This window comes from Scyliorhinus torazame, chromosome 6 (genome assembly GCF_047496885.1).
Source record: "Scyliorhinus torazame isolate Kashiwa2021f chromosome 6, sScyTor2.1, whole genome shotgun sequence".
In the NCBI taxonomy this organism is placed as follows: domain Eukaryota; kingdom Metazoa; phylum Chordata; class Chondrichthyes; order Carcharhiniformes; family Scyliorhinidae; genus Scyliorhinus; species Scyliorhinus torazame.
The window spans coordinates 119,665,776-119,678,461 of NC_092712.1; the positions used below are offsets into that span (position 1 = coordinate 119,665,776).

A 12,686-nucleotide genomic window follows, 5' to 3' on the forward strand; every position below is an offset into this window, starting at 1 on the left:
TTTTAACAGCCCCTCCCATTAGCAGGATTTTCTGGGGCTGCCGAAGTCAATGGACTTTTGAATGGATCGCGGCATTTTCCACCCCCGCATCGCCCAAAAAGGGCCGTAAATGTCCACCCAAGAGTTTTTGTAATAATTTACAAGTTGTGGATGAGGAAGTCCATTGTAATTTATCCATCTAGAATGTCACCTTTTCAGTATCTAATTGTTTTTCAGAAGATTTTAGGGTTTTTGTCTTGGCAATGTTATTCTTCGGATTTATCATTCTTTATCTGAAGAATGAATTTCTGATATCAGTTCTGAATTTACCTTTTATTAGTTTAGATCTGTGTCCTTTATCCCAAGCTTGCAATTTAATTTCAATCTTTTGGATTTTCCTTTTCCAATCCTTTAACTATCTGATGTACCCTCATAAGACTGTCTCTCAGACATCTCCTTTAGAGCCTGAAAATTCCAAATTGCTGTGTGGTCTGCCATTCTTCTTCAATTGTTGCAACCATCCCATGTCTCCCACAAGGAAATTCCCCTTTATCTATATTTTTTGGGAGGCATAGAAGGGGAGCCAATAAAGGGGTGGCATTCAACCACTGTTTGCCATGTAGCAGAATCTATGGGCAGATGCTTCCATTTTTTCAAGATGGGCAGAAGCTGCAAAAACACCAGGGCAGACTTATATTGAATTCTCTAATCATACCTGCAGCAAAGTTCCTCCACAGCTCTTAGCCTTTATTGTTAGGGAACATTTCAGACTTACAATGCGGACTCTGGTAACAGGGCAGTTAGCTGTCCAAAATATGTAAGTGCGTAATGCAAGTGACCAGTGTTTTGTTTGCCTGAGTGAGCGAGGTCACCTCCTTCACCAAAGCTAATAACAGTATGATAGGGCCAAGACATTGTATAGATTGGCAAGATTCCTAAAGGTTCATGGGTTACAGATTACACCTATGTGGCCCTCCCAATCCCTAACAGCATACAATTACCTGAATGAGTAGAAAGGATTCCACTCTTGTGTTCTGCTCATTTGCAACATAACACTAGATTATGCAAATTAATGCTCACTTTCCAGTCAGCTGTCAAGAGTTTTAAGGGAATCTGTCTCCTCATCAATATTTGATATACAAAAACAAATTTAAGGGTGGATCCTCGATGATGGAAATTTTGCAGTATCTCAGGCACCAGTTGTGCACAGGATGAAATAAAGAGCTGGCATGGACCAGAGTAATTATCAAGCACACAATTTGCCTGTTGAAGCACCACTTCAAATACCTGGATCGATCTGGACAAATACAGCTGATCATATTGAGCGAGTGTTCAATGTTCACTTCCTCTTTGTAATAGTACATGATATATGTACTGTTGAACCTCGGTGGCAGTGCATTTGACTATGTTGGCTGTTACGTGTATGGGAGACACTTGAGGTTGTGGTAACCCTCACATCCCATTAGCTAATTCCTGAGATGAACAAGCTGCATGTTGCAACACTTCAACTACCAAATTTATTTAAATTCGCTGGCTTGAGGTTGTTGCCAGCATTTATTGACCAGCCCCAGTTGCTTGAAGGTGGCCTTTTAGTGGTTTTGATATAACAGAGTAGCTTCCCAGATGGCAGTTAAGTATATCCCATGTTGGTGTGCTACAGGAGTCACACACAGGCTAGACCGGATAAGAGGCAAAGGCTTTATTCCCTAAAAGACATTAATGAGCAGTTACATTTTTACAACAATGGAGCAGCTTCACGGTCAAGCATTTCATTTCCAGATTTTAAAAATTTTATTCAATTGCTCATACTGTCGTAGGAGGAACTGAAGCCAAAGTTCTCTGTAAGGTTTTAGGCCACTGCATTATTAGTCAAGCAACATAACCATATTATTGCACCATTTGAGCAGCCAGTGTCTAAGTGTTTTCTGGCACCTGTTCAAGTATCAGAGCGGACTGTAAGGGTGGTTCAGATAAGGTATCCTGAGGAACAGGATCATAATTTGTGCCAGCCATGCTCTTATTACTAAATATCGTATCCCCATGGCTACTGTTGGCCATGATAGCAGACCTAATGGCACAAATGAGATCAGGAAGCCCTGCCTCATGTTTTTTTAGACAATTTGCAAGCCTCTGAAAAAGTGGAAGAGATTGCCCAATCTATTTTCTCAGAAATCATTCTTCTTCTAAAACTGGCTGCTTGAAGTCTGGCACAGCAGCTAAGACAGGCACTAATTGGTTCTCTGGGCAGCAGGTTCCTCTGTCTTTGCTACCAACATCACTGGCTCTTGTTCCTGTTCATTTGTGCTGTCTCGTGCAGTGCATTGCCTCGAACTCATTCTCTAAATTCCCTGGATCTGAGCTGGTCATTTAGAGGGATAGAGGGAGCAATAGTATGTCCTGTGAAGTACTGGTGTGCCTGCATGTAGTGAGTTCTGGCTCACCTTTCTGTGGCACCGAGAGAAAGAGAGGGTAGAAGACAGATTCCAATGTATTCTGATGAGTTGCCTTCACATTTAGCTTTTAATAAGAATGACATGAATAATGGCAGATGTAAGTGAATTAAAGAATAGGATAAGATGGAAGAAGTTTAGAACAAACTCAAAGATGCAGCAAACCTCCTACTTTCTATCCCTTCACCTTCTATGGCCTCCCTTCACAGGATTTCAAGAGTTTCTTCCTCATATAGGATTTGAGGTTTAAAGTTAGGGGGTCCTCCCCCTGTAACTGTTTTCACTCAACTGTTATGGACTCTCTTCTCCTGCAAGCAGAGTAAAAGAAGTGAGACATTCCAATTGTTAAGATGGCATGAAATAATATCAGTGTCAGGAAGCAGTCCATATTAGGTGTGATGCAACAGCTCTAGTAAATGGAAATGCTCATTAGGGCTAAATGCATGTACAGTGTGAGGAAAGAAACACTTCCAGGTAAAGACTGGGATGTAATAAGCATCCTGTGGATATTCTTTGTATGATTTGAAATTGCTTGATGGCAGTATGAGGGCTCGGTAGTTTTAATTGTCATATACAAGCTTTTCATATTGCTTAAATAGAAGATTGTTGTGGATTTTTAAACTGGTTCGTCCACTGCTTCATATGCTGGTGTTATGAGGTTGCATTCATGCTGGTAACCTTGTCTTCCCATTCCCACGTGCTGATCTTTAAGATGATCTGTGGCTTTGTCTGCCAAACAAGGACCCCCTCCTTTGCCGGAAAGGTGAAGGCCCTATTGAAAAACAGGCCGCTCACCTTTTAGATATTGTTCACACCAGCTTACTTACTGCCTTCCAAATTTCCGAGAGCAAATGGGTTTCCCAGGCTAGCTGTTTACAGGACCTTTGGCATCATAACATTTCCCATCTCTAATATTACAGTTAGGCTGATTGTGTGAAAACATAGAAATATCAGCATACTGTGTCAGCAGTGTTACACTGCTTCACGATTGGTGTTATCCGACTATTCTATGCCAATGCATGCTACAGGTCAAAATTCAGAACTTTATTTCCCATGTGTAATTATCTTTGAAAATAAAAGTCAGGGTGAGGAAAACCTTTCATCTTATTAAAGACTTTCTACTTGGTACCCTATTTCTCTTAACACAGCACCCAAACATATTTTCAACCTCCCCAAGGTTCTTGACACTCCTGACTCAGATTATGTTAGGTATTTAGCAGATTGTGGAAAGGTGTCCATTCTGATACCCAACTTAAATTTATCAATGTCTGATGTTGTTCTGATCCCACCTAATTAGTTGATTCTAAAGTAGTAACCTGTACCCACTTTTTCTATACTTTTTAAATATACTTGGAGAAGGTCACTCCCTTAACTATCTTTCCTTATACAGACCAAAGAAGAAACTTTTCTAATCCTTTTCTTAGTTCAGCCCCAGCACAATTTGGATAAAGTTAATTATCTTGGTACACTTCTCAATGTAAGTACAGTTTTCTTTGAGATTATAGCAAAAATTGAATACAACAGTATAAGAGGCTGAAATTGTGCTTAACGACCAGTAAAAATATTGGACATTTTTTAGGTCAGCAGTTTGTGTAATGGATTCTGAGTAATAGAAATAATTTCAGTCGATAAATTATACCCTCTGTATTCTTCTAGGGATCATAATAAAAAAGCAACAGAATGCTTTGCACAGTGGCTGTGGAGAAAGCAAGCATTGTATCATATGTGTTAAACACAGCACCTGCATTTAAAGAGATGTGTAAAAGATGCACGACTTAAAAGAGAAATGCAAAGTAGACAGCCTGAGGGAAGATCATCCTTATACTTACATAGACAGAATAAGATGTTATGGGATGGAAAAGTGAGCATGAATACCTGAATTATGAGGAAGAACCCTATACAGAAACACCACAAATTCCTCTATCTGAAGTGCAATAGTTCATTCAAATAATAGTACAGCTGCAGTCATAATGGCATTAATCATCCCTTCCACAACTATAATGTTACTGCATAATGAACTTGCTACTCTAATGTTTCCTTTACAGGGCAAGATGGTATTTAATAAAATAACGTCATGGGCAACTAGAAGTGATGCAATTATATCCATATAACTTTAAGCAGGCAAAAATAAACATAATAGCTCATAAAATCTCAGAGGGTATAGGTGGTGCCAAGCCAGATGTGCGGCCCCCATCGATTGGTTCGGGCCATAGGCACAATAATATCTTCATAATAACTGACCGTCTCTCCATGCATTGTAAAGTAAGGGTGACACAACAGATTTTTCACAGCGCAAAGGAGCACCTTTGTGCAGGTGTAGCAAAAGGCAAATAGCATATTAGACTTTGCTGAAAGCAGGCTGAAGTATAAGAGAAAGGAAGTGTTGATTATACAGCTTTGGTGAGAACACATCAGGAGTACATTGTATAGTTTTGGGTCTCCGTATCTAAAAGTTATTCTTTCTTTAGTGAAGATGCAACAAATGTTCATTCCTGACATGAGAGGGCAGTCCTTTGAGGAGAGATTGAATAAGCTGGGCTTATTGAAGAGACTAGAACTAGGTGACATTGTGTCAGAATAAGAGGTTGACCATTCAGGTCTGCCATAATCTTACTGAATGGTGGAGGACGCTCGTATGACCTACTCTTGCTCCTTTTTCTTGTTTAGCCCATTGTATATAGACTGTTTCTTTACCACAGCAATCCAGAATTAACACCCTTCCCCAAATTCTCCCTAAAGCCTTCAAACGCTCTATTTTAATTACTTAAAATATCACTCTAAAAAGAAATAAACTCTGTCTCAACCATTCCCAGTGGAAAAGCAATCCATGCAACACCCATCTGTATGAAAACATTTCCTCATCTCTCTTGTGTCTTTAACTTTTTTTTACTTTTTCAAATTTAGAGTACCCAATTATTTATTTTCCAATTAAAGGGCAATTTAGCGTGGCCAATCCACCTGACCAGCACTCCTTTGGGTTGTGGGGGTGAAACCCACGCAAACACGGGGAGAATGTGCAAATTCCACACGACAGTGACCCAGGGGCGGGATTCGAACCCGGGTCCTCAGCGCTGTAGGCAGCAGTGCTGACAACTGCGTCATATGCCGCCCCTCTCTTGTGCCTTTAACAAAAAAGTAATGACCGAATCATACTCCTCTACAGTAGATAAAGAGTGCGTTTTAATGGCCGTCTGTGCCCGCCGAGGATCCGTGCGGGATGGTTAGATTGTGGGAGAGGCTTAAATCGGGGACCGCGCTGGGCGCTGAGCGGTTTGCAATATAACTAGCCCACTAACGTTCTGGTGTGAAGCTAATTGAGACCAATTAAGGGCAATCTCCGTCTCATTAGCGATATGGAAGTCCAATCCAACGGCCTTCCATGATCTAACCGGCTCCCCAGTGAGAGGCCACATGGGTGCTGATTAGCACTGGTCACACAAACGTGGACTAGGCGTCACAGCACCTGGATCAGGTCTCCCATAAGAATATAAGAAGGAGTAGGCCATCTGGCCCTTCGAGCCTGCTCTGCCATTCAATGAGATCATGGCTGATCTTTTGTGGGCCCAGCTCCCAGGCCATTTGAGACCCCTGGGTGGTCAGCGAGAGGGCAGGATGGCACCGTGGCTCTCCCTCTGGCACCCAGGTACCTTGGCACTGTCACCATGGTGCCTGAGTGTCAGGGTGACATTGCCGAGGGCTGAGGCGTGAGGGCGGCCATGCCCATGAAAGGAGGGGTGAGGGGGGGTATGGCGAGTGGGGGGGGAGTTAAAGGCGGGTATGAAGGAGCCTCCGTAAAGTTGGGGGGTGAAGGGTTGGGTCCCAAATGGGGGAGGGGCTGAAAATGGGCGTGGAAAGGCTTGAAAAGGGGGGGGCTCAGCGACCCCATAGTGGGGTGTCTACACCTGGGGGGGGGGGGCAAAGCCCATGTATGTTATGGGTGACATTGCCCGTGGGTGGGTGGTGTGGGGAGCCCTCAATCTCACTTGGAGACCCTTTCAAAATGGTAGTCAGCTCTCTGAGGAGCCGGCCTGCCCAGTGTTGAAATTAATTCTAAGTGTGGGCTAGTCCAGAGAGAAACTCCCCAGGGACCACAAAAATATGGTGAGATAGCAGTGGGGAACTCACAATCAGAGCCGGGAGAAACATCCAGCCAAATCCGCCTGAAATTACACTTTCCATTCAATCACACCCATGTTTTCTGCATTGATTCTATCAAAATCACTTAGCATTCTGAAAATCTCTATTCAATGTCTCTGAAATTTCTCTGATCCAGTATCACAACTCTCTTCATCCTCAGTTAATCTATTGTGGTAGTCACCGCTAGTAGTATATTACATGTATTACGGCACTGTCGTATATTAGAGGTACAAGGGTAAATCCCTGTCTGCTGGCCCAGTAGGCGGCGTATAAATGTGTGTGCTTTACTGTGCTGCAGCCATTCTGGTTCCAGCTACAGGAGACCCGGCGTTCCTACACCCACCACGTGCGACCCAGGGGCGCTGCCATTTACCCCCCCCGCAAGCCACATGCGGCACGTGGGAGCCGCCATCTTTGATGCCGCCTGCCATGTGCACCCCATGCGCGCCGCCATCTTTGGCGCCATTTTGGACGCGTCTCAGGACCCCTGCTTGTCTGGCCGTTCATCACCTGCCACGACCTCCGCCACCGTTGACCAGCCCGGGACCTCCCAGCATCTGCCGCAGCTCGCCTCTATCACCCTGGATCAGTCCCGGCCCCGCAACCTCACGACCGCGATGACGACGGTGAAGATCGATGGGCACGAGACGACCTGCCTCCTTGACTCCGGGAGCGCTGAGAGCTTCATCCACCCCACTACGGTAAGACGCTGCTCCCTCCCGGTACACCCCGTCACTCAGAAAATCTCCCTGGCCTCCGGATCCCATTCCGTGGAAATCTGGGGGTACTGCATCGCGACCCTCACCGTCCAAGGGGTAGAGTTCAGCAACTTCCAGCTCTACGACCTCGCCCACCTCTGCGCTGCCCTGTTACTCGGCCTGGATTTTCAGTGCCATCTCCAAAGCCTAACTTTAAAATTCGGCGGACCCCTACTCCCCCTCACCGTCTGCGGCCTCACGACCCTTAAGGTCGACCCATCTTCCCTGTTTGCAAACCTCACCCCGAATTGCAAACCCGTCGCCACTAGGAGCAGACGGTACAGTGTCCAGGACAGGACCTTCATCAGGTCGGAAGTCCAACGGCTTCTGCGGGAGGGGGTAAATGGCATTGAGGCCAGCAACAGCCCCTGGAGAGCTCAAGTGGTGGTAGTGAAGACTGGGGAGAAGCACAGGATGGTCATTGACTACAGTCAGACCATCAATCAGTATACGCAGCTCGACGCGTACCCCCTCCCACGCATATCTGACATGGTCAATCAGATTGCGCAGTATCGAGTCTTCTCCACAGTGGACTTGAAGTCTGCCTACCACCAGTTCCCCATCCGCCCAGGGGACCGCCAATACACTGCGTTCGAAGCAGATGGCCGCCTCTATCACTTCCTTAGGGTTCCTTTCGGCGTCACTAATGGGGTCTCGGTCTTCCAACGAGAGATGGACCGAATGGTTGACCGGTACGGACTGCGGGCCACCTTCCCGTACCTAGATAACGTCACCATCTGTGGCCACGATCAGCAGGACCGCGACGCAAACCTCTAAAAATTCCTCCAGACTGCCAAACTCCTTAATCTCACATACAATAAGGAGAAATGCGTGTTCCGCACCAACCGCTTAGCCATCTTTGGCTATGTCGTGGAAAATGGAGTCCTAGGGCCCGACCCTGACCGCATGCGCCCCCTCCTGGAACTCCCTCTCCCCCACTGCCCCAAGGCCCTGAAACGATGCCTGGGATTTTTCTCCTATTACGCCCAGTGGGTCCCTAATTATGTGGACAAGGCCCCCCACTCATTCAGTCCACAGTATTCCCCCTGGCGGCTGAGGCCCGCCAGGCCTTCAACCGCATCAAGGCAGACATCGCCAAGGCAACGATGCACCCGGTCGACGAGTCCCTCCCCTTTCAGGTGGAGAGCGATGCATCGGACATAGCTCTGGCCGCCACCCTCAAACAGGCGGGCAGGCCCGTGGCCTTCTTTTCCCGCACCCTCCATGCCTCCGAAATTCGCACTCCTCTGTCGAAAAGGAGGCCCAAGCCACTGTGGAAGCTGTGCGACATTGGAGGCATTACCTGGCTGGCAGGAGATTCACTCTCCTCACTGACCAACGGCGAGGCAAGATCAAAAATGACAAGATCTTGTGGTGGAGGATCGAGCTCTCCACCTATAATTACGAGATCTTGTATCGCCCGGGGAAGCTCAACGAGCCCCCTGATGCCCTATCCCGCGGTACATGTGCCAGCGCGCAAGTGGACTGACTGTGGGCTCTCCACTATGACCTCTGCCACCTGGGGGTCACCCGGTTCTTCCATTTCATTAAGGCCCGCAACCTGCCCTACTCCATTGAGGTCAGGACCGTCACCAGAGAATGCCAAGTCTGCGCAGAGTGCAAGCCGCACTTCAACCGACCAGATAGAGCGCACCTGGTGAAGGCCTCCCGCCCCTTTGAACGCCTCAGCGGGGACTTCAAAGGGCCCCTCCCCTCCACCGACTGCAACACATATTTCCTGAACGTGATTGATGAGTACTCCCGGTTCCCTTTCGCCATCCCGTGCCCCGATATGACTTCTGCCACAGTAATCAAAGCCCTGCACAGCATCTTCACTCTGTTCGGTTTCCCCACCTATATTGACAGTGATCGGGGATCCTCTTTCATGAGCGATGAGCTGCGTCAGTTTCTGCTCAGCAAGGGCATCGCCTCGAGCAGGACGACCAGCCACAACCCCTGGGGAAACGGGCAGGTGGAGAGGGAGAACGGGGCGGTCTGGAAGGCCGTCCTACTAGCCTTGCGATGTAAAATTTTCCCGGTCTCCCGCTGGCAGGAGGTCCTCCCCGACGCGCTCCACTCCATCCGTTCACTCCTCTGCACCGCGACCAATGAGACCCCTCACTAACGTGTGTTTGCCTTCCCCAGGAAGTCAACCTCCGGGGTCTCGCTCCCAACATTGCTGACAGTTCCTGGACCCGTCCTCCTCCGGAAGCATGTGTGGACCCATAAGTCGGACCCCTTGGTCGAAAACGTCCACCTCTTATATGCAAACCCGCAGTACGCCTACGTGACACACCCTGATGGGCACCAAGACACAGTCTCCCTCCGGGACCTGGCACCCGCGGGAACCCCACCCACGACCTGACCCCCCCCCCCCCCCTCCGGTTGCCTCATTCACCCCTGCGCCACTCACCCTCCCTCCAGCAAACCTCACCGCAGCCCCCACCCCAGCAGGATCCGTCCTCCCACTGGTTCCACTCAGGGGTGACAAAGACGAGGACAACACGCTCCCAGAGTCGCAAGTGACCAAGTCGGCGCCCACATCACCACCGAGGCGATCGCAGAGGAGGGTCAAGGCCGCCGACAGACTTAACTTGTAATGCTTTCCACCACCCCCGCCGGACTCTTTTTTTTAACAGGGGATGAATGTGGTAGTCACCACTAGTAGTACATTACATGTATTACGGCACTACCCGTATATTAGAGGTACAAGGGTAAATCCCTGCCTGCTGGCTCCGCCCAGTAGGCGGCGTATAAATGTGTGTGCTCTTCTGTGCTGCAGCCATTCTGGTTCCAGCTTCAGGAGGCACAACATCTTGCTCAATAAAGCCTCGATTGTTCCACTATTCTCATCTTTGCGGTAATTGATAGTGCAGCATCTATGCTGTACACTCTCTATCACTTTAATGGGCTTACTATAGTGGGTCACCCCAAACCAATCACAATATCCCATTTGACCCAACAAATGGTTTGTATACATTTAATCTTATCTGCTTTGCTACTCAATGTCTTTCTTTTATAAAAAGTTATCACAGCTTTATCTACCTGCACTCAACACTTCCATGTAACACTTGGCTCTCGCTGTTCATCCGTACCTTTAGCATCTTTCTATTATGTATAGTTTTAGTTTTTTTCCAAAAATGTATTATATTACACATTAAATTGCAGCTGTCACACATTTGCCCATCTTGCTACTGTATGCCTCCTCGCTCTGCTCCTGACTTTGGAAGGTAATGACAAACCACCATTGACAAATAGCCTAGGAAGTGGCTCAAGATGAGCATCATCTGATGATGAGTCCTCAGGCAGAGCATACCTGAATCAATGATCATAATATAGGCCCTTCGCTACATTAAAAGTCTCTCTATCAAATTTTTCCCAAGCCTAACCTTTTCTAAAGTACAAAGACCCATATATATATATATACTTAGTGCAGAAAAATGGGAAATGATTTGTTTTGGTGGGAAGAACGCAACGAGATAAGAGAAAGTAAAGGGTACAATGCTAAAGAGGGTACAGGAGCAAAGGAACCTGGGTATATATGTGCATAAGTCATTGAAGGTGCTAAGACAAGTTGAGAGAGTGGCTAATAAAGCATACAGAATTCTCGGCTTTATTGATAGAGACACCGAGCACAAAAGCAAGGAGGTTATGTTAAATTTGTATACAACACTAGTTTGACCACAACTGGAGTATTCTGGGCACCATGCTTTCGGTAAGATCTAAAGGCCTTGGGGAGAGTGCAGAAAAGATTCACAAAAATCTAGGGATGAGGAACTTTAGTTATGCAGATAAATTTGGAGAGGATGGAACACTTTCCCTTTGAGATGAGAAGGTTGACAGGAGATTAGATAAAGGCATACAAAATCATGAGAGGTATGGACAGGGAAAAACTGTTCCCATTGATGAAAGGATCGAGTCCATGAGGGCACAGATTTAAGGTAATTGTCAAAAGAAGCATTGGAGACATAAGGAAAACTTCTTTCATGCAACGTGTGGCTAGGATTTGGAATACACTGCCTGAGAGTATAGTGAAGGCAGGTTCAATTAAAGCATTGAAGAGGAAATTGGATTATTATCTGAAAAGGAAGAATGTTCTTGGCTACAGGGAGAAGGTTAGGCAGTGGCACTGGGTAAACTGCTCCTTCATAAGACCAGTGCACACACGATGGACTAAGTGACCTCCTTTTCTGGTGCAACCATTCTGTGACCCAGCTCTTTAAGCCCCTGGTTAGCTAAGGAGCTTTAAACTAGGAATTAATCTGTCGTTTTCCCCTTTCAATTGCCTCAATATCCGTATAATGCAAAGACTCCATTTTGCTGATACCTAAAACAGGGCTTTATACAAGGACAAAATGGTATGCTTAGCTTTTTAGTGAATTGTGCTGTGAATACATCCTAAAACCCTGTTCATCTGGTTTCAATTTTGTTCCCTTCAGGGCCTATATAGATTTAGCATAAACCTAGCACTAGAATACCCTTTACTAAGTTAAATATCATTTATAAAACACAGGCTCATTCCTCCAAAATATTGAGATCATTTTAGGGTAGTCAAGAATTCTTAACAATCCTAACATGAGCATATATACTGATGTCACACGTAAATTTCCCCTCCAATACCTACATTCCCCCCGATATCGTTCCCCCCAATATCTACGTCTAGGTAATCAACAAAAAAATAAGTAGCAATAATCCTACCAACTATTCCTGCAGGGTTTCTTGGCGAATGGTCTCTAAGCAGATACATTGACAATAACTTTCTGCGTACAGTTATTCATCCAATTCGAAATCCACTGCAAAAAATTATTACTAATCCCACTAAATTCTAACTTCTATTGTAGCCTCTCTAGAGGCACCTTATGAAAAGTTTTCTGAAAGTCCTAGTAGATAATCTCCCAAGTTACCCACATCGATGTTGACTTCTTCAAAAAATACATTCAAATTTATCAGACGCAACCTTTTTTTCTGAAAGCTGCGTTTGGTGTCCCAAGTATGGCTTTTTCTATTTAAGTGGTCATATAGGACATCTCTAGTTATAGCTTTGAGCAACTCACCTATTACTAAAATGACTTCAATGAGCTATTAAAGATGTGAGCAGGGTGCTCACATTACACCATATTTTAAAGGACCCTCAGATGAATATCAGCTTGCCCAAAAGTCCAAATTATATTAAGGCTCTTTATTCTAAGACAGTATCTTCATTTTTTCTGATTTCAGAAAATGGAACAAGAGGACATAAATGTGAGATCAGTGAGAAGTAAATCTAGAAAAGTCATACTGAATAACTGGGAGGCAAAGTTGTAACGGCAAAACATTAATCTTACCATGATGCTGTATAGAGTATTGAGTTTTGATGAGCAAA

At 45.8% G+C, this 12,686-nt stretch overlaps 1 protein-coding gene across 2 annotated transcripts in view; it reads right to left on the reverse strand.

Moving 5' to 3' along the window:
- Positions 1-12,686, reverse strand: part of kat2b (K(lysine) acetyltransferase 2B) — a 153,172-nt gene that overhangs the window by 50,844 nt on the left and 89,642 nt on the right. The gene's annotated exons all lie outside the window — the stretch shown is intronic.